Source organism: Phragmites australis, chromosome 21 (genome assembly GCF_958298935.1).
Source record: "Phragmites australis chromosome 21, lpPhrAust1.1, whole genome shotgun sequence".
In the NCBI taxonomy this organism is placed as follows: Eukaryota; Viridiplantae; Streptophyta; class Magnoliopsida; order Poales; family Poaceae; genus Phragmites; species Phragmites australis.
This window is the reverse complement of record NC_084941.1, coordinates 5,820,462-5,842,879: the sequence shown is the minus strand read 5'-3', so window position 1 is coordinate 5,842,879 and position 22,418 is coordinate 5,820,462. Positions and strand designations below refer to the sequence as shown.

The following is a 22,418-nucleotide window of genomic DNA, read 5'->3' as shown; positions in this document are numbered from 1 at the left end:
CAAATTGAGCTATACAAACGTTAAATTAAAAAATAAATTTCACCAAGACTACCCACCCTTTCAGTGGGCGGGCAGGGGCTACCCGCCCTCTCATAGGGCGGTAAGCCTACCCGCCCTCTCGGAAGGCGGTTAGGCCCTATCCGCCCTCTGAGAGGGTGGTAAGGGGTGGCCATGCCACCATGACCTCCTTACCGGCCTCTGAAAGGGTAGACGCCTATTTTTTGTAAATCTTGCCATCAGAAATCTATTTATTTAAATATTTAATACAAAAAATATAAAAATAAAAAAGGCTCCGGGTATAGAGCCTGTCTAACAAGAGTTCGTCTATTTCCTTCTCCCGATCATCAGATTGGCCTCTTCAGAAGAAAAATGATAATCCCTCTTTCAATGAACTCGGAAACACACAACTCCGCCCTATCCACTCGAGTCGTTTCCTAAGGCGAGCTCAAGGTGATTTCGCGTTTTCAGCATCAATCTAGCCGGTCTCCTTCCTCCTACGGGCTCCCAAGCCTTGGAGGGGAGGGAAACGGGCGGATAAACGTTAGGTAGTTTAATAAAAGTAGATGTACTTTGATAGGGTAGCGTTTAGTATTTCGGATGGTGTCTTCCGTTGCGCTGGCCTAGTTTTTGGTCGTTAAGGTCATTCATGGTGGGTTCGTCGTTGTCGACGTGCACTCCGATGACAACCTAGACGGGTATGTATTGGTGAGTTTGTCAGTTGGGTTTTTGCTCCTCGGCTTCTCCGGCAATGGTGATGGCGACAATGTCTTCTCCGGTGAAGTTTGAGGGAGTTTGTCCGTTGTTTGCGTTTGGGGGATGTTCTTCATCCCCTTTGCTGCAGTGTGTTGTTCTGTCAGTCGTTTTGGCGCGCGGTCCGACGACGTTGATTCTTGTTCTGGGCCTCCATCTTCATTGGGGCAAGAGGTGCTGGTGGTCGTCTTCCTCTCTTGGATTGGGCGCCGAAGGTGCCTTTGTTCGTTCACCGGGAAGATGTGCTCAAGCGTGGCCCTAAGGTACTGGATATTGCGCTTTCTTCGTCAACGCCGGGAGGAGAAGAACGGGGAGTGTTCCCTGCTGTGGTCAACCTGGGCTTCGTGCTTGCTCGGCTGCGGGTGGACCGTGCGTCCATCCGGTGGAGGGCTCTGGAGTGGAGGACGAATGCGAAGAGGACCTTGTTTGTCTCTCCTCTGTACTGTGCTGTCTTTTTAATATAATCTTTTCCCCCTTAAAAAAAAAAGAAGAAGAAAGATAATCAGGTTGACATTTTTCGATGAGAAAAGGAACCATCAAGCTGAAATTTCTCAGTGGTCAGGTCTGTAAGTGTTTAAGAACGCTCCGGCATTCCGCTCTTTTTGTAACGCATAACCTATATAAATAGTACAGATAGCCAAAATTTCACCATGATTAGATGGTTAAACATATGTTTCTATATTTGAAATTCAGATCAATCTTGCTATTCAACTTTATAAACTTTTAAAACTTTAGCTAACAATATATTTCAAAATATTTAGTTTGAAAATTTTAAAATCATATGTGTATATTTATCTTGAAAAATGCTTTCATAATATCCTAAATTCAATAGATTTTATAAATATATTCTAATAAAAAATAATGGTCAAGACTATGTATCAGAGACTATATGTTATAAAAAAGATATGTATTTTTTAATCGAAGGGAGTATATATATATGGTCTAGCAAAATAGATCGCTGTAGTGTGACCAAACAACAATCTTTGTTCAGTTGGGCTTACGCCACGAGAAAACATATACACAGGCAATGCGCAAGTGCGGAATTGTCAAAACTTCATCGGCATCACAAATAGCAGTGGGAGACTCGCTTCTGAGAAGAGAGACTATGTCTCTGCCACAATACTGAATCACATATCAAGCTGCAAAGGTTCTGCGCCACTTGGTTACCAAAATGCATGCAGCTCCTCGTTGCCAAAAATGCGACGCGACCTCTATGCTCAATGACTCGTCCCACTGGACATTTGCCAATCTTTTGTTTTTTTCGTTTTTTGAACGAAAGGGCGTTTGCCGACCAATCAAAGATGTAAGGCTGCAACTCTGAAAGCATAGTGGCGCCGCTCGAGGTGCCACTGCCGTATGCACAGGATCCTTCTCAGACGTTCGAGGACCAGTCGTAGTTCGTGTAGGAGATGTTGATCGGGCCGCCGTCGTTTAGGAGATGCGTCAGGAGCCCGGCCTTGGTCGGGTCGAGGTAGTTGAGGATCCACCGGAGGATGTCCCCGTCCTGCCCGAAATCAGCGCTGTACCTGAAAAATGCAACGCCGATCATGGCCTCGAACTCTTTTGGAAGTCACAAGAGAGGCATAGAAGATAGCTCACCATTTGATGATCCTGGTGAGGTGCACGGCCCGGCTCTCCAGGTCGAAGTCGTTCTCTCAGCACAGAAGGGCACCCGTGAGCTAGATGGCATTGCAAGAGCCGCGCGAGCTTAGGGTTGGCAAAGTTTTAGCTCCATTCGTAGGTATCTGTAGTTCTAAGGATTTATGAAGCTGAAGTTGTAAATACACCGGATATATTTTTGTAAGTCAAACTTGTTTCCATTTTAAACTAAAAATACTGTTTGGTCTATTTTATTTTAGCTCATAAACTTCAAATCTGAGTTAGAGCTAGGATGTAGCGCTCAATCAAACAAAACCTTGGTAGTTCGCTGACCTGAAGACAGGTGGATGAAATGCTTTCTTGCGAGTTCCTTGCCGATATCCACAGCCTACAAATAAATAGTTGCTTGGCCGTCAGTTGACAGTTGTTACTTAATGCTACCACATGGGTGTAAAGAACAGTGGATGATCTGACCCTAAATTCATATTCAGCGAGGGAATATTACATGTACAGATAAATGGGTCAGTATACGCAAAAAAGAAGTGTTTGCCCCAGATTTGTGTATATCCTTAATTTTCGAACGGGTGTTCCATTAGAAACTATAACAATAAAAAGAAACGAAAGACAAACTGCATAAGATAAGTTGTCTGTTTGGTTAGGATGAGACTTTTATCTTTTGGTTTTTCTGTCTTTTGGTTTTTGGCTGATGGTTTTTTGCTATTGCCTTTTATAATAAATTTTTAGTTTATCAGTATAACAAAAGCTGAAAAAGCACATCTCAACTAGTTTTTAGCTTTTAGTTTATTTTCTCAGAAACCAATATTTTAGCTTTCCAAAAACCAGCTTATAGTTGGGCTACATAAGCCAAAAAAACCGAATCAAACATACCCTAAGAGCAACTCCAGCAGCATTGGCAAAAGCCGATCCGATTTTGCTTCCTCCTTCCATCCCATGTCAAGCTTCAGCAGCACCCGCATTGACTGCTACACAGAAACTGGGAGAAGAGAGGGATGGGCAAAAATGCATGAGGCGAGAGAGCTCCCATCACTGTGCAGTGGAGTGAATAGAAGATGAATGTGGATCTGAAGAAAAATGGAAAGTAATGAAAATAGAAAATATAGTAGCTACTAGAGATGAAAAAGTAGAGTATTGTAATAGTATTAAATGATACTGTAATAGTTTTATAAAGAATAATTTTTTAAATTATCTATTAGAAATGGCTTAAGGAAACCCGCTCGATCAATAGTTGGGTCAGTGCTTAAGCACCAACAAGTCGATGACCTTAGCCTCTGCTTTCGGTTCACCCCACTAAGAACAAACCTCATCAAGGTTCAAGTTTCTTCAACAATTTTAAATCTTTAATATAAATATATATTTCAGTATGTTCCTACATGGTCAAAGCTATTTGGAAGTGAAGGGGTGCGAATGCATCCCAAAAAAAAATAGAAATTACAGCTAAGTCACAGAATTTTACTCTTAACCCACCTCTTCGGTGTAAACTACTGTACCCACTCAACTTAATCTTATAGGTTGTACCTCTCTATTTCGCTCTAGCTTTGTCACTATGTTCTTACTCATGGTCTTAGAACATTGTTCATGCTTATTCAAAACTTAGGTCAGGTTGGCGAAGAAGATTTGTGCTGGGAACCAAATCTTGTAGCTGCAGACCAATCAGAAGTTGTAGTGCACACGAAGGTTGCGTAGAGCCAGCATCGTTTTGGTAGTGACCATGTGAATAGTGTGTAAGGGATCGGTAATATTTTAACAGGGGGTGAATTAAGATATTTAAAACTATTCAGTTTTAAAAGTTTTATAAGATAACTCTATATTACTTTTTACCTAAATATGCTTAGGTTTATATACTGTGTTACTCTACCATTTAAACGATTTGTAACCTACTTTAGGATGGTAAATTTTAAGTATGTAAGTGCGAAAATATAAATAAGGTAGAGAGAGTAAACATAAACAAGCTTACAGAGAGATCCACCATAACATGCTTCAAGTTTCATGAAGAAAGCAACAAGTATTTTGAATACAAGCAAATCAAGAAGAAGACTAATAGAAGATGATGATGATGAATCTCTCTAATAAGACTTTCAACCTCTACACCAAGCTCAACTACAAGATCAAGACTAAAAGTAACAACTACAAACTCAAGAAGGATAATGACAAGATGGTTGCATATATAGTTGGGACAATGACAAGTGCGAAAATGCTCCGGCGTGTACAATCTCCTCTGCGTCGGACCTTCTGACGTGTACATTTTCTCTAGGATTTCTCCAATTTGATCAAACTTCGCCCCGATTTTGGTAACTTCTTTATGTATTTTATCCATGAGATCTACTTAAACATATACTTGATAAATATCTTAGTCTCATTGACTATGTTGTCACTAATCACCAAAATCACATACATGTCCTAAATATAGTTGCTATAATCCCCACTAGAGTATGTTTGCTGCAATCTCACTCTTTTTGGTGATTGATGATGACACAACCAAATTAAGTAGCAAATAGATAGTATCACAAGTAAATAACACAAAATAATGAACAATGCCCTACCACTTTGCTTGGATGTATGGTAAGAACAATAAGTGATACCAATTGTGACGAAACTAACATTTGTTCTGATCTTTACTTTATATTCACTTTGTCCCTTTTTTACTGTGGCTCCCCTTTTTCCATCACCACTATCTCTCTTGATTTATGCAAAAGCTCATCCCCTTTGTCAACATTAGCATCCTTAGATATCTTGCTTTATTGCTTATTCTCCACTAGGCATGACATCTTGCACTTGCTTTGGTTATCAAAATTCCTCCACTTTATCAATAATCTTCAAAAGGGGCTATAAATACATGTTGAACTCAAGAAAAAAATATTAGAGCACATACGAGAGAGCTTTATGAACCATGATCCAATAAACTAATACCAATTGAAGGTGTTTAATTCAAGGATATGATATCAATTAAAATAAAACACATGGATCACAATTCATGAAACTCATATAATATGATATAAACTCCCCTTATATGTGTGTATACATGTGATAAGATAGAAACATATGCACAACTAGATAATTTGTATAGATAGGAAGCTTAATTCATATTATATATGGAGGTAACTTAAATGAATAAATGAATTGACAATGATATCAATTGATAAATAAGCATTTTATACTCTGAGGACGTGTAGATTACTACATGAGACTACAAAAGATACAATTTGAAATGCATATTAGTCCCAAAATCACAACCCATAGACTATGCTCCATCTAAGTGTGTGTATAAAAGTGTTGAATACTTGTGAGAGAAATGCATTTGTTATTAATAACAATAGGAGGTACCTTATCGGTTGATTCATGGCACATAAAATATACTAATTGTAAAACTAGTGCCATATCAAGAGGCTACAATTAATAAACTATGTAGGTTACTCATGGGTTAGAAAGAAGCACAAGCAACCTAACATAAGATGAATCTACACTGGGTATGGCAATAGAAATAAGCATATGTAATCCTAGATAAAATAGAAATATACATCAATTTAAAAGATTTTGCATCTAGCATCATTACTATTTTTACCTTTGGATGAGGAGTTAGATATATGATGATCCTGATCTTCATCAACACGCCCAAACACATACACTTGACTTCTTTGCTTGAATTTCCACCCATCTTGTGAGCCAAGTCTCCAAATCCCAGAGTCCACCCATAGACTTCAAGTCTTTTTTAGAACTCAAACCGATCGGGGCTCTTTCATATTGATGATGACTTCCTTAGGCACTCAATTAGGCTGGTTCCACCCTCGGTCCTTTCTCCCAATCATATATGCAATCATCTTGTTATTGTTCTTCTTCTTGAGCTTGTAGTGGTTGCTCTTTATCTAGATCTTGTAGTTGCTTTTAGTGTAGAAGCTGGAGGTCTTGTTGGAGAGGTTCTTCGTCATGTTCTTCTTCTTGGTCTCCTTAGTTTATTTGTATTGGAAGGACTTGTTGCCTTCTTAAGATTATTCACGCTTGGACATGTTCTTTGCCCTTTAATCTTGCCAAGTCTTTCTTGAGATTCTTCATTTCTTGCTTGAGCTTATCATTAGCTTGTGCAATGAGTTCATTAGATGGTTCTACAAAAATATTCTCAACGCATATCTCATTGCAAAGGGGTGAGCTAGATAAATCATTCAAATCATCGCAAGAAGTGGAAGCATCTACCTTAAGATGAAATTTAATAGAGAGGTAGATTGCTTCAAAGTGACCTTAGGTAGAGATTCAATACACTTAAGTTTTACCTTAAGCTCTTCATGCTCTTGTTTAGCAATTCAAATTTGCTCAATAATTATTTATAATTGAAAAAATGTGGTATGAATATCATTAAGAGCATTAATTTTCTTAAGTTCTTTAGCCCATTTCTTTAAGGTCTTTTGTTGCTCATCGATCAATTCAAGACATTCTTCTTAGTAGGGAGAATCATCATCAAATTCATCATCACTTACATCATTTTTTTAACCTTTAGCCATAAGACACTTGAGAGATGATGACTTACGTGATGATGACCTCGAAAAAGAGTTTCTCTTGGAGGAGTGGATGGTGAGGCTATTATCGTTTGAATCTTCATCTTCATTTATCCATCTTCCTATGCTTGTAAATATTTTGTCTCTTCCTCTTGTCTCTCTCTTCTTAATCTTTGTCTTCTTCTCCTTCTTGATATGATCAATTGTGTTGATCATGTGTTCAATGGAGATTGGGTAATCAATCTTGGCGCTGATTCTCTTCATGTTCTTCTCCAATTGTAAGATGAGTTTGGCGACCTTGGAATTCATCTCTTCATCACTTGAGGTATTTTACTTATCATCTTTATAGCTCTCTTCATCTTCATCTCTATCATCTTCATCACTTGAACTTGACTCTTGATCTTATATCCTTATCTTCTCTTTCATGTGTGGACATAGAGCTTGCTTACTTGTAAGAGTAAGATTCTTAATATCGGATGAGGAAGAAGCTTCCACCTCTATGTTTATTGTCATTTCATGCGCGGTGATCTTACCGATTGATTGGCTTAGAGTCATCTTCTTGATGTTACTCTTGTAGATGATGAAGACTATTAACTTGTACTTTAGAAGAAGAGCTTGAAGTATTTTTTTACCACTTCATCATCTTCAATTGGTGTCAAACCTAGCCAATTAATTTCATTGACAAGAATATTCAAACGTGAGTACATATCATTAGTACTTTCATGGATAAGTTGTTTGATACTATTGAGCTTAGAGGCTAGCATATGAAATTTTTTATTGCATATATCCTTTGTACCTTCATGTATTTCAATGAGACAAGTCCAAATATCATATGCATTAGTGAGAGAATAAACACGATTGAATACATCAACATTTAAAGATGATAAAATGATACTCTTTGTCAATGCATCGTATTGTCACTCCTTGTTTGTGAGACATGGCCTCATTCCCTCCTCGGTGACTCTCCAAACATCTAAACCTTTGTCTTTCAAATAATAAGTCATTAGAATTTTTCATCAGGGAAAATTAGTGCCGTCGAAGTATAGAGTGCTATGGGTATCTATCCCAACCCCGAATGTCGCAACTCGAGACGATTAAACCATATCAAGAGTACAAGGCTCTAATACCACTTGTAAGTGATCGATGATGTCATAAGAGGGGGGATGAATTATGACATTAAAACTATTTGACTCTAAAAATTTCACAAGATAAACCTATATCAATTTTTATCTAAATGTGCTTTAGATTTATCTAGTGTGTGTACTCTACCGTTCAAAAGGTTTGCAACCTACTCTAGGAAGGTAAATTACAAATATGTAAGTGTGAAAACGTAAATAAGGTAGAGATAGCAAACTCGGCACAAATGATTTTTTTCTCGTAGTATTGATAACATGAATGCCACCTCTGGTCCACGTTAGAGCTCCAGCAAGGATATGCTCTCGGTCATCAAGACTCTTCTAGTCACAACTCTTGAACCACTAAACCACACAGGCAAGGCTCACAGCAAGCCTATTTTCGGGTCACTTGCCATCGTCTTCACTTTGGAGTTTGAGCTACTAATGCAAAAGTCTTTGCATCCCTATACAAGCTTCTTACCGTCACTCCACGCCAAGTTGGAGGGTCAACAAGCATGAGTCACCACGGCTCACGGTGCCAGCAAGTAACAAAGACTCCAAGTTGCCGACGTACCACTTGGTACACTTTAGGATCACTTCTTGATCCACTCTCTAGATATCAACAACATTCTCTAGACCTATTAGCACTAATCAGTTCCTAATCATGTACTTAAATGACTTGGATAATCATTTTTAGCACTTTTCTAGCTTGGATGTCTTTACTATTATATACGAGTTTCTTCTGAACTCCAGCACCTTAAAATGATCGAGTAGAGTGGTATTTATAGCCTCAACCCCACAGACTAGCTATTGCCTCAACCGCTCTGCTTTACTGTATACGTCGGATGATCTGGTGTAAACAATATTGTACTCATCGGACCAAACATTCTTCAAAAACTAGCCGTTGGAACCCCACTCAAATCATCTGTGAACACCAGATGTTTCGGCGTGTTCATCAGTTCTATCACCGGACCATCTGACATGCACACTGCTTCTGCTAGCCGAGCCACTTTCTTCTTTGCACAAAATACTCTGGCGCGTATATCATCAGTACATCGGACCATCCGACATGTTAATCTTCACTCTTCAACACTTGCAACCTTCTCTGCAAGAAATACCCCGGCGTATTCAAATCCATATTATCGAACCATCTAGCGTGCTTCAACTTTTCTCCCCATTATCAAAAACACTCCGCCGTGTATTGGCTTCATGCACCAGATCTTCCAGCGTGTACAGTTGCCATGAGCTAAAATGTTCTGGTATGTACAATCTGCTTTGCACCAGACCTTTCGGCGTGTACATTTTCTCTATGACTTCTTCAATTTGATTAAACTTCGTTTCAGCTTCGGTGATTTTTTCATATATTGCATTTATAAGACCTACTAAAACATGTACTTGACAAATATGTTAGTCTCATTAACTATGTCGTACTCCCTCCGTTTTTCAATATTTGTCATTTTTGACCAAACACGCATACCAAGGCATACCAAGGGTAGTACCAATTTTAAATGGGAAATGAAAAAAAATGCTCTTAGAAACTAACCCAAATATTCTAGAACCTACCGTAAATAGGTGGGTAAGAGATATTTTGTATTGATAAAATTGAAAACTATTGTTAGAATAAATCTTGTTTCTCATTATCGCTGCATAAAATCACATCCTGATTTTACTGTGCATCTTCAACCTCGTGTCACCTGTTCTACGTTTTCGTATGTTGGTTAGTTAGAGTTAGTTAGAGGCCTGAGGCGTGCTGAGTTCACGTCATGGCCGAGTCTATGCATGCCGCGGCACGCACGGCGCAGGCACGATGTTGCTGGTGCGCGGTGTGGCGGTAGAAGTGGGCGTTGGACGGCATGGCGCAAGAAGCGGGCCGCACGCTCCAGGATCAATCTTTCGTCTGTATAAAAGGCAATGAAAAACTCCAAGAAAAGGCTGCAACATTTGGGAGCGCATATACCACTCTTCATCTCTCGTTGTGTGTGTGTTCGTGTTCTTTATGTTCATCGCGTTCGAGCTGTGCCTGTGCTTGATCGAAGTCGAGATCTGAGTTCGGTTTCAACAACTACGTCTAAAGTGACAAGTATTTGAAAACAAATGAAATGATCAAAAGTGATAAGTATTGAAAGACGGAGAAAATAATTAATCATCAAAATCACATATATGTTCTAAATATAATTGTTACAATCTCCTTAAAGGCATTTTGGTACATAGTGGAGCTACGTGGTAGGCACTACGGATTTTAATTTCAGTTTGCAATTTTTTTATTGGTGAAAAGATCAAAATTCACAAAATTTTACCAAAGTTTTTATTATTATTTTTCTCTGCTCTGTGGTCCCATATGTCAGTGAATTTTTTTAAAATTAAATATTTCGTTCTCTTTAAAAATTTATAAAATTTTACCAAAATTTTGATAAAATTTTAATCGCTAGCGGCACAACATCTAGCTGTACTAGTAATGTCGTTCACGCAAGCACGGCCAGTTCAGTTTTTTTTTTAATCCAGAGTCAAAATCGCCCAACGGGATCAGACGGCATGATAGGTACTGAACCAGGGCCCACTTGCGCCTCGCCACGCACACGTAGCCCTCCACGTCGATTGGTTCGTGGCTCACCGGTCGTCAAGACCTACGTCGATTGGGACCCAGATGGCAGGGACCGTCAAGGCGTACGCGCGGGGCGCGGACGCGATGGACAGACGGACCGGTCTCGTGTGTGGGCCCTGCTGCATTTAACCAACCGAACCGCCGACCGGTCATCGTGCCATGTAGATGTCACGCTCCGTTCCGTCTGTGCCCACCCGTCGCGGGCCTTGCGGCGCGGGGGAGCCAGGCCGAGCGGGGCGGGGGGACCCGCGGACCGGTTCGGCACGGCAGCACGCAACGTTCCGCCCACACGCCCGGCGCACGTGATCCTAGGGCGAGTTTGCGGCCGGGCCCCTCGCTGTCGCTAGAATCAGCTCGTGGGTGCAACGCATCATTTGGTTTATTCGATCGAACATTTTGCACCCCCTTGGCTTTGGTTTTTCTTTTTTTTTTCTTTTCCTTTCCTTTTGAAGTCCAACACCCCCTCTTAAGGGAATGATATTAGTATGATGTTTCTACTCGTGCAACGACACTTGCGTGATCGATCCTTGCCGTGACGGCAGCTATGGTCTAAGCCAAATCGTTAAATTTTGGTCGGCAGTGATGACAAATTACCATTTGCTCACCTTAAAAAGATGGTAAATGTACTCGATGCATGTAGTACTACAACGTAAAACTTGCTCAAGTGTGTTTCCAACCAGGCCTTTAAACTTGCTCATTAACAGCAACAAATGACACTACCCGTACAGATTTAAACTATTTCCAACCAGGCCTTTGAATTTGTCCAGAATAACTATTCATGCATGAACTCCGTCAATGTTGTAGCAACATAGCCGATCTCAAACCTGAATTAAGAGCACAATTGTGATAGGTTTGACGAACCAACTTAAAAAAACACCGCCACTTTTTTTTTCAAAAGGACGGTAAGAGAACTGTCAAATATATTAAAGAGTAGAAGAAAAAGAAAAGTATAAAAGAGGTTTAACTAGCTCAATATACGAGCGCTATTACAAAATAGATGAAGATAAAATTAAAAAAAATCTGTTGGGCATAAAAAAAGATCAAGCAGCGAAGCACCCGAAGAGTAAAATGTCAACGAAGAAGCGGTGGCAATCTAGTACGGCTCACCTTCTTCCTGCTGCACTCCAAATGGTTCACGATGCCGTCGACCATGTCGGCGCCGGAGAAGCAGTTCTTGACGAGCTTCACCCTGACGAACATGTCCTGGATCGGCAGTCGGTGCCGGAGCACCCTCACGATGCCCACCATGGCCTCCTCCTCCTCCTTGCCAGCCTCGTCGAACCTGTGAAGAAGAACCTGAATTGGTCAAGCATCACACCTCCGTAGAGGCCGCAGTTACATGTTAATATAAACCAGGAATAGCCCCTGGCGTGGCCTTACAATCAGGGATTTCAACTTTGGAAACAAGAAAGAGGAAAGCTTATCTAACTGATTACACATGATCACAACTTCCTAAACTTATCCTCCTACTTCTATTCTTATCTCTAACAGCCCCCTTCAATCACAACTTATCTAAGTTGAGATTGCGTTTAAAAACTTCTAGCTGCCGAACTGACAAGGGTTTAGTAAATCCATCAGCAATCTGATCTCCTGAACTTATGAATTTAATCTCTAATTGCTTTCTAGCTACTCTTTCTCTGACAAAATGATAATCAACCTCTATGTGTTTGGTTCTAGCATGAAACACGGGATTAACTGATAAGTATGTAGCTCCAATATTATCACACCACAACTGTGCAGTCTTTGGAATCTGTATACCAAGCTCTTCTAGGAGAGTTTGAACCCACATTACCTCGGCTGTAGTATTAGCAACTGCTTTGTATTCTGCCTCTGTACTAGACCTTGAGACAGTGGCTTGTTTTCGTGCACTCCATGACACTAGGTTTGCACCCAAGTATACTGCCAAGCCTCCTGTAGACCTTCTATCATCCACACATCCTGCCCAATCTGCATTTGAAAAGGCACTCACAGTGTTTGACATAGATTTGCCAATTCTAAGACCAAGCTTTGTTGTGAACCTTATGTATCTCAGTATCCTCTTAACAGCTGTCCAATGAACTGTCGTAGGTGCATGTAAGAATTGACACACTTTGTTTACAGAAAAGGCAATATCTGGTCTAGTCAAGGTCAAATATTGTAAAGCTCCAACTATACTTCTATACTGAGTTGCATCATGAGGTCCTAAAAAAGATCCTTCATGTGCTGACAATTTCTCTGAGGCTGATAATGGAGTACTTACTGGTTTACATTGTAGCATTCCAACTCTCCTCAAGACATCTGTAGCATACTTTTCTTGTGTCAACAGGATTCCTTCCCGAACTTTGTTAACCTCTATGCCAAGAAAATAATGCAATTCTCCAAGATCTTTTAGAGCAAAGTCCTCTTTCAAATTACGAAGTAAAGCTATAGTAGCATTGTGTGTTGAGCTAGCAACTATTATATCATCAACATATATAAGAACAAAGACAGTAACATCTCCTTGATTATAGAAGAAGAGGGATGTATCAGCTTTAGAAGCCTTGAACCCAAGTTCACATAACTTTGCATACAGCCTAGAGTACCATGCTCTAGGTGCCTGTTTTAATCCATAGAGAGCTTTATCCAACTAACAAATATAGTGTGGTGTAGACTTTACTTCATATCCTGGCGGCTGTCTCATGTAAACATCCTCCTCCAGAACACCATGAAGGAACGCGTTCTGCACATCTAGTTGTCGTAGACTCCAACCCCTGGATACAGCAATAGACAAAACAATTCTAATGGTAGCAGCTTTGACTACAGGACTAAACGTGTCCTCATAGTCTATGCCATATCGTTGTTTAAAACCTTTTGCAACTAGGCGTGCTTTATATCTGTCCAAGCTACCATCAGATTTTGTTTTGACTTTGTAAACCCATTTGCAATCTATAACATTTGTACCTTTATGTGGTGGAACCAAGTGCCAAGTCTTGTTGTCCATAAGAGCCTGATACTCTGCGTCCATGGCAGTCTTCCAATTTGGATTGGACAGGGCTTCATCAAGGCTTTGAGGCTCATTGATTTGTGATTCACCTATACAGGAAAAGAAACCACGTTTTCCATACCATATTGTACCATCGGTGTAGACCTTGTCACGTCGTATACCACTCTGAGAACGTGTCGATGGTCGCAATGGGTGCACTGCAGGAGCGACATCGTCAGGTGCAGGTGCAGAGGTTGCCGTCACATCAGTTGTTGTTGCTGCAGTGTCGTTGACATCGGCTGTTGTTGCTGCTGTGTCGTTGTCCCCCGTGGCAGCAACCAGCGAGTTGTCGTGGGACCCGCCGGGAACAGCAGCACCGGAGGCAGAGAGAGGCATGGCGCCATCTGGTTGATCATCACCAAACGCCGTGGGCGCTGCATCTAGCGCGCCGGCGAGCACTGACTCTGGAGCAAACGAGGCAATCTCTGCTCCCTGGTCGGCTGCACCACTGTCACATGCACTTGAAGCTTGTGCTGCAGCATCATTCTCAGGACAAATATCAGTGCTGTTAGGATCATTAATCAATTGACCATCATGTTCACCCCTAGTAGTAGGATTTAGCAAGATTGGTGGAAGAAGAAGTATTTCCGATCGTAATCGAGCGCCAGCATTGGAATGCAATTGAGAGAAGGGAAACACGCTTTCATCAAAAATAACATCACGTGAAATATACACCCTTCCAGAATGGATATCAAGGCATTTAAATCCTTTGTGGAGATTGCTATAGCCAAGGAAAGTGCACTGTTGGGATTTAAACTGGAGTTTGCGAGAATTATATGGACGAAGATGAGGCCAACATGCACATCCAAAAATTCGAAGGGATGAATAGTTGGGTTTTTCTTTGAACAAACGTTCTAAGGGTGTAGCAAAGTTGATGACTTTACTGGGTGTTCTATTTATGAGATAAGTGGCAGCCAAAAAAGCCTCATCCCAAAACTTTAGGGGCATAGATGCTTGGGCTAGTAAAGAAAGACCAACTTCCACAATATGACGATGTTTGCGTTCAGCAGAGCCATTTTGTTGATGTGTGTGAAGGCATGAGACATGGTGAGTGATTCCTACTTTAGTAAAAAAGGAATTTAACTTCTCATACTCACCACCCCAATCAGATTGCATAGCAATAATTTTGCGACTGAAGAGTCTCTCAACAAGACTTTGAAACTCATGAAATTTGGCAAAAACTTCAGACTTGTATTTCAGCAAATAAATCCATGTAAACTTACTGAAATCATCTATAAAACTCACATAGTATTTTTTGCCCCCAACAGAGTCAGGTGCAGGACCCCACACATCTGAATAAATTAATTCTAAAGGAAACTTGGACACACTTGTAGACCTAACATAAGGCAGTTGATGGCTCTTGGCCTTTTGACAAGCATCACAGACTGACTCTTCAATAGACTCTGCTGAACAAGGCAAATTATTCTTGCTAATGACTCGATGAACAACTGGTAGGGATGGATATCCTAGGCGATTATGCCACCTAATGACAGTAGGTTTTGTGACTCCATAGACCTCTCTGGATGATGAAGGAAGGGGATAAAGGCCATGGCGACACCACCCTTTAAGAAGCGTGTTCTTCGTGACCCGATCCTTTATCAAAAAATAGAACGGGTGAACTTCTAAGAAGGCATGATTATCATAAAGAAAACGATGAACTGAAACAAGATTCTTTTTAGCCTTTGGAACATGCAGAATATTTTTGAGGAACAACTTGTGATTACTAGGGGTATGAACAATTGAATGGCCAATATGATCAATATCCATACCTGATCCACTTGCCGTGTGGACTTGATCCTTGCCGTTATATTTGTCATGAACCGTCAACTTCTCTATCTCGCCGGTGATGTGATCAGTTGCACTGGTATCCATGTACCAGTTTGTGTCGATCCCGTACGAGTTGGAGATGGCAGCAGCACTTCTCTCGGTTGGAACGAACTCTTCGTCAAACCTGTACCAACAATCAAAAACAGTGTGACCTGTTCTTCCACAAAGTTGGCAGATAGGGCGTTTGTTGTTGACGTTGCCGCGGCCGCCGAAGCCTCCAGTGTTGTTGCGACCACGGCCTCTGCCGCGACCACGACCACGGCCATCTGCGGCAGTCCTGCCACCTCGATTGAAGTTGAAGCCGCCGCCGCCGCGTCCAAAACCACCGCCGCCGCGGCCACCGCGCCTGGCGATGTTGGCTGACGAGTTCGCCCCTTCTTGTCGCAGCTTCATCCGGTTCTCAAAGCTCAGAAGTTGTGCGTAAACTTCTGAGACAGGAACAGGATGTGATCTCCCAACTATGGAGGACACCACTGGCTCAAAGTCGGCGTCGAGGCCAGCGATGATGTAGGCGTTCATCTCTTCATCGTCTAGAGCCTTGCCAGACGAAGCAATCTCATCAGCAAGAGCCTTTATCTTGCCGATATATTCTGCCACCGTCAGGTTACCCTTGCGGGTGGTGGCAAGAGCGATGCGCGTGTTGATGGAACAAGCGCGGCTTTGTGTCGAGAACATGTTCTCGATCGCCTTCCACACTTCTGCAGCAGTTGATAAATTGACAACTTGAGTTAGTACTTCCTTTGAAAGAGAAGACAGGATGTACCCGAGAACTTGTTGATCTGCAGCAATCCATGCCTCATAGGTTGGATTTGGTTGCACGATGGTCTTGCCATCTTTCTCAGATGAGCTGATTTCAGCATTTGGAGCCTTGCTTGCGCCGGTCAGATATCCTTCCAACCGAGCGCCACGGACAGGAGGAAGAACTTGTGCCTTCCAGAGGAGATAGTTCCCCTTGTTCAGTTTCTCTGCGACAACATGGCCGGCCAGAGGATTCACGGCGGCATTGGAAGAGCTCGCCATGTTTGCTAGATGCAATTTTGGTGGAGGAGAGGCTCTGGTACCATGAAGAAGAACCTGAATTGGTCAAGCCTCACACCTCCGTAGAGGCCGCAGTTACGTGTTAATATAAACCAGGAATAGCCCCTGGCGTGGCCTTACAATCAGGGATTTCAACTTTGGAAATAAGAAAGATGAAAGCTTATCTAACTGATTACACATGATCACAACTTCCTAAACTTATCCTCCTACTTCTATTCTTATCTCTAACAACCCGTACACGGGCACCCGCGGCACCAAGTCGGGGCACCGCCTACCGGCGAGGTCGCGCACGCGCCGCTCGAACTCACCGCTGTTGCGCTGGGAGTTGAGCACGACAAGCCCGCCCAGTAGCTTCTCATTGAGGAAGATCTGGGGAACGCGGGCCGCGGCACCCACTGTGATTCAACCGAGAGTTCAGAGTGTGCGTGCATCCACCAGAGAGAAGCAAGGAAAATGTAGTTCCTGGATAGTCCCTTGTGTGTGTCTCTCCCTTTCTTTGTTTTCGCGTTTTTGTGTATCCTAGTGAGGGAGGACTACCGAGAAAGCAAGTAAGAGAGAGGTGCTAGTGAGGGAGGACTACCGAGAAAGCAAGTGGATTAGCGTCAACAATTGGTATTAGAGCCTGGATATCTTGGAGGATGTCGTCGGAGATCGGCAACAACAATGACATGGCGACATCGAGGCTAGCAGCGAGAGGCTGCGGTGCTTGAGCGCTTGAGCTGGCCATGAAAAGCGGTGTGAAGCCGTATTCATGGAGATGGCGGCGTGATGCTACTGCAAGGAGTTGGAGTGAAGCTGGTGATGGCGGTGCAAAGCCACTGCAAGGAAGGGTCAGCGTGAAGCTGACAATGACAGTGGCGTGGTCGCTGGGTTGGTGTGATGCCAACAACAAGGGCAGTACGAAGCTGCTACAAGATGAGTCAGCGCGAGGTCGACAACAACTGTGGTGTGAGGCCGCAAGGCGATGACGGCGCGAGGCTGCTAGGAGAAGAAGACGGCGCTGCGGTTCTGCAAGGAGAAGCCACTGCACGTGACTTGAAGACGGTGGTGTGAAGCCACTAGATGAATACAGCAGCATGGAGCTGCTAGGAGATGAAGACGACGGCATGAGGTCGCGACGAGGTGACGGCGCTATGAGCAGCGTGCATAAATGAAGGTGCAAGAAGAAGCCACTACGTACGGCAAGGTGTGGCTTATCTGCATTGGTAAGTGTACATGACAACATTAGAGAGTTGAATGTTAGGAATAATCTTGTCATTATCGTGTGAATTGGTCAAAGGCCACGAAGTGATTTCTTGGTAGGAGAATAGGTCCTGGCTACCTGCACGTTGTGCATGCAGGGAGAGGTGCGCGTGTGTGAGACTCGCCCGTCGTGGCTATTAGTTGTGTGATTAGTATTTTGCATGTCATTGGCTAGTGCAGCACGATCGCTAGTCGTGGGATGGCGTGGCAAAATAGGATCGTGGCGTGCTTAGTTTTCGGCCTCAATCGGTCATCTAATCATGTGTTCATTTGCTTCTCTATTTAAGTAATGAAAAGCCTCAGGAAACGGTGTGACTTGCAGCACCAAAACATCTCGTGTGGTGTGTGATTCAACCGAGAGTTCAGAGTGTGCATGCATCCACCAGAGAGAAGCAAGGAAAATGTAGTTCCTGGGTAGTCCCTTGTGTGTGTCTCTCCCTTTCTTTGTTTCTGCGTTTTTGTGTATCCTGGTGAGGGAGGACTACCGAGAAAGCAAGTAAGAGAGAGGTGCTAATCAAGTGGATTAGCGTCAACACCCGCGCGGGACGCGAGGTCGGCCTCGTGCTCCGGGAAGATGTCGAGGTTGACCTCGACGTAGGGCAGATTGGCAGAACAGACTGCCAGAAGAAGGCACGCACGGCGGCGCAGTCACGGCAGCCCGAGCAGGAGAACAAGCTAACCCAGCCCTTGATGTGGCTGCCCGAGAAGGAGTAGCTGTCATCTCCGCCGCATCCGAGGGTGGCGTCATCTTCGGCAGCATCGGCAGCGATCGCGTCCTTGAGGCAGACGGTGACCTTCACGTTGGGCAGGTAGATCTCCTGCACGCCGTAGGTGTCGACCGCAGGAGTCGGCGGCGAGGCTTCCTTGAGCGACGAGATGCGGCGGGTGATGGCCGAGGAGAGCACGTCGCGGCTGTCGCAGAAGAACCACCCAGTGGACGCAACGTCCAGGTCGGCGGCGGCCGCAGAGTTCGCAGAAGCAGATCGCTCCATGGGCTTCTGCTTTCCCTCCTCCGCGTAGCCGTGCCCGTGCTGCGTGGGTGTAGAGAGCGCCATGTCCAGCCCCGGCGGCGCCTCCAGCTGCGGTAGGTGCCGCCGTAGCACCACGCCCTGCAACATCTTGCACGTGTAGTACAAATCTTCCTCCTCGTCGGCGCCTGCCACACCGGCGACCCCGGGCGACGTCTCCGAACTCGGGACGCACTCTGGCGGCTCGGCGACACCTTCAGCGGGACGAGGTGGGGAGCACAGGACCCAGCCCACAAATCGAACAGGGCTGCTAACTACAATAACGCTGGAGTTACAATAAAAAAATATCTACAATCTATTAAACCAACAAAAATGAGTGGGGCCGTACCCCCACTCCTATAATGCCGGGTCCGCCTCTAGTGGAGCGTGTCGAGGCGAGTGTGGTGGCGGTGGTGGGGCACGAGCGGCATGGCCACGAGGGTCTCTTCTCCCATGGCGTTCTCGCCTTTCGATGTGTCTTTGGGTTCATGAACGGGAGGATTGGAGGAGAGGCCCGAACATGTCAGGTTCAGACCAAATGATTGGATCAGAACTAACAAAATCGAAGGGAAATGAGGAAGAACAAAGGAAGAACTGGAGAAGAGAAGATGAAAATATCTACTGCTAGTTCTACTCTAAGATGAACAAAACGAATATGGCAACTGGGTGATGCCCCTTTCTCGATTAGTTACGGGTTTTATACCCCAGTACAGTCATTAAGTTGCTAATCATGATTACAGACGCACTTAGGCGCCAAATCACCATTTGCCGGACAGTAACAGTATTAGCTGAAATGGGAACTCTAATGCTATTTGCCAAACAATATGAAGCGTCTGATCTTCAGTGAATCGATATCAAAACATCAGGACTGTTGATGTGTTCCAACAGCTTCTTCTTCTTCTTGCCGCCTGGTCTGAACCTGACATTACCCCCCCCCCTTCAGCTACTCCTTGTCCTCAAGGAGTAGAACCCAGGGAATGCATGTTTAATGAATGATGCATCTTCCCAAGTTGCATCTTCTGGTGCCAAGTTTAGCCACTGAATTAACCATTGGACCACCGGTTCATTGTTCCTTGGAATCATGCATCTGTCCAGCAACGCAACAGGTTCAGTCTTGATTCTGCCATCAGCATCAATGAGAGGGAGATGTGGAAGAGGAACAGCCCTTGGACCCAGATGCTTCTTGAGCTGGCTGACATGAAAAACAGGATGAATTGTTGCATGTTCAAGGATTAGTAGTCTGTAAGCCACCTTTCCCACTTTGTCCAATATTCTAAAGGGACCATAGAACTTGGAAGCAAGTTTGAGGGATTTCTTTAATCCTAGAGCATTTTCTCTATATGGTTGCATTTTAAGATATACCATATCTCTGACTTCAAATAGATCTGTTCCTATCAGCATAGAACTTCATTCTTTCTTGTGCCTGCTTCATGTTGGCCTTGGAGTTGCTTTAGAATGTCCTCTTTTTCATCATGGTTGCTCTTGCTTTCTCTATGATATTACCAGGAACTGAAAATGCCCAAACCAGAGGAGGATTGTAGCCATACAAAGTTTGGAATGGAGTCATCTTGATGCTAGTATCGTAAGTAGTGTTATACCAATACTCAGCTAATGGAAGCCAGGTGTACCACTTGTTTGGTTCTTTAAAGGTCATACATCGAAGATAATTTTCAATGCACTGATTAACTCTTTCGGTCTATCCATCGGTTTGAGGATGGTATGCTATACTCATGTGCAATGAAACCTTGAGAGTTTTGAAGAGATCTTGCCATAATGTGCTTGTGAATATTCTATCTCTATCTGTTATTATTACTGCCAGCAAGCCATGTAACCTCAAGATATTATCAAGGAATAATTGTGCAACATCATGGACTGTATTTGGATGTGAGAGTGCAATGAAATGATCATATTTTGTCAATCTGTCAACTACTACAAGAATGACATCTCTTCCTTTGGATTTGGGTAATCCCTCAATAAAGTCCATGGAAACATGTGACCAAGCCATATCAGGAATAGGTAGGGGTTCAAGAAGACCAGGTACCTGCACATGTTCAACCTTGGATACTTGGCAGATTGGACACTCATTGATCCAGTTATGGATTTGTGGTTTCAGATGAGGCCAGTGAAAAAGTTTTTTAATCCTTTGATATGTAGCTTTGATTCCAGAATGTCCTCCAATTGAAGATGAATGCAGAGAGTCAAAGATCTGTCTTCTTGTTGTATTGCCCTCTCCCACATAAATCCTTCTCTTGTATCTAATGATACCATCTGTCAATGTATAATGGATATTGCCATTGTCAGGTGCAGTTTGTAGTTTCTGAAGAATGAGCTGACACTTTGGGTCATTGATGTAGCTAGACTTAATGTCCTCCACCCAATCTGGAACACATAAACTAATTGCACTGCAAGATGGTTGTGAGACAGATGGATGATTCATTCTTGATAAGGCATCTGCCACTTTGTTTTCTTTGCCCTTTTTGTATTCAACCACATAATCAAATTCCAACAACTTGAGTAGAAGTTTGTGTTGCACGCTCTCAAGTATTTTCTGACTAGTAATATATTTTGGACTTTGTTGATCTGTTTTGATCACTAGTTTGCTGCCAAAAAGTAGTGTCACCATCGTTTGAGGGCTACCAAGATTGCTGAAGCTTCTTTATCATAAATTGATTGGCTAGCAGCTTTAGGTCAAAGGGCTTTGCTATAAAATGCAATTGGTCTTCCTTGCTGCATGAGAACTGCTCCTATCCCAGTATTTCAAGCATCAGTTTCAAGAACAAAAGGTAGAGAAAAGTTTGGCAATGCTAAGACAGGTGGTGAAGACATTGCTCTTTTGAGATTGATGAAGGCTTGTGTGTGATGATCCTTCCAATGAAAGGAGTCTTTCTTGAATAAATCATGTCATGGTAGACAAATGACACCATAGTTACAGATAAACCTTCTGTAATAACCTGTCATATCCAAAAAGCTTCTTAACTTTATGACTGAATCAGGAATTGGCCATCTTTGAATATCCTCTATTTTCTTTGGATCTGTGGCTACTCCTTTGTTAGAAATGATGTGGCCCAAATATTCAACCTCAGTTGCTGCAAATACACATTTGCTGAATTTAGCTTTTAGTTGGTGAGCTCTCAGAATATTCAGAACTGTCTTGAGATGCTCCTTGTGGGATTGCCGAGTTTTGCTATATACTAGAATGTCATCAAAGAAAACCAAGATAAAATCTCTGAGGTGATCTGCAAAGATTGTGTTCATGAGTGAATGAAATGTTGCCGGGGCGTTTGTGAGACCAAATGGCATGACTAAGTACTCATAATGACCCAAATGTGTTCTGAAGGCAGTTTTGAAAATATCATCTTTATGCATTCTTATTTGATGATAACCTGAGCGAAGATCAATTTTGGTGAAGAAAGCAGCACCATGTAACTCATCTAATAAGTCTTCAATTATTGGAATAGGAAATTTATTCTTAATTGTCACTGCATTAAGAGATCTGTAATCCACCACCAATCTCCAGGAGCCATCTTTCTTTCGGACTAGCAAGGCAGGAGACGAATAAGGACTGGAACTTGGTTTAATCATCTCAGTTTTGAGCATCTCTTGTATTAGTTGCTCCAGTGCATTCTTTTTGTGGTGGGGAATCCTGTAGGGCCTGATGTTTGGAGGAGAAGCATTGGGTTGTAAGGGAATTGTATGATCACATGCTCTTGTAGGTGGTAATGACTGAATTTC

At 42.9% G+C, this 22,418-nt stretch overlaps 1 non-coding gene across 1 annotated transcript; it reads right to left on the bottom strand.

Annotated features, from left to right (window-relative positions):
- Positions 1-15,797: 15,797 nt before the first annotated feature.
- On the bottom strand, positions 15,798-15,936 carry LOC133904178 (small nucleolar RNA Z247). Its single transcript, XR_009907413.1, has one exon. It is a non-coding gene; the product is annotated as a small nucleolar RNA Z247 (small nucleolar RNA).
- Between the last annotated feature and the right edge of the window lie 6,482 nt (positions 15,937-22,418).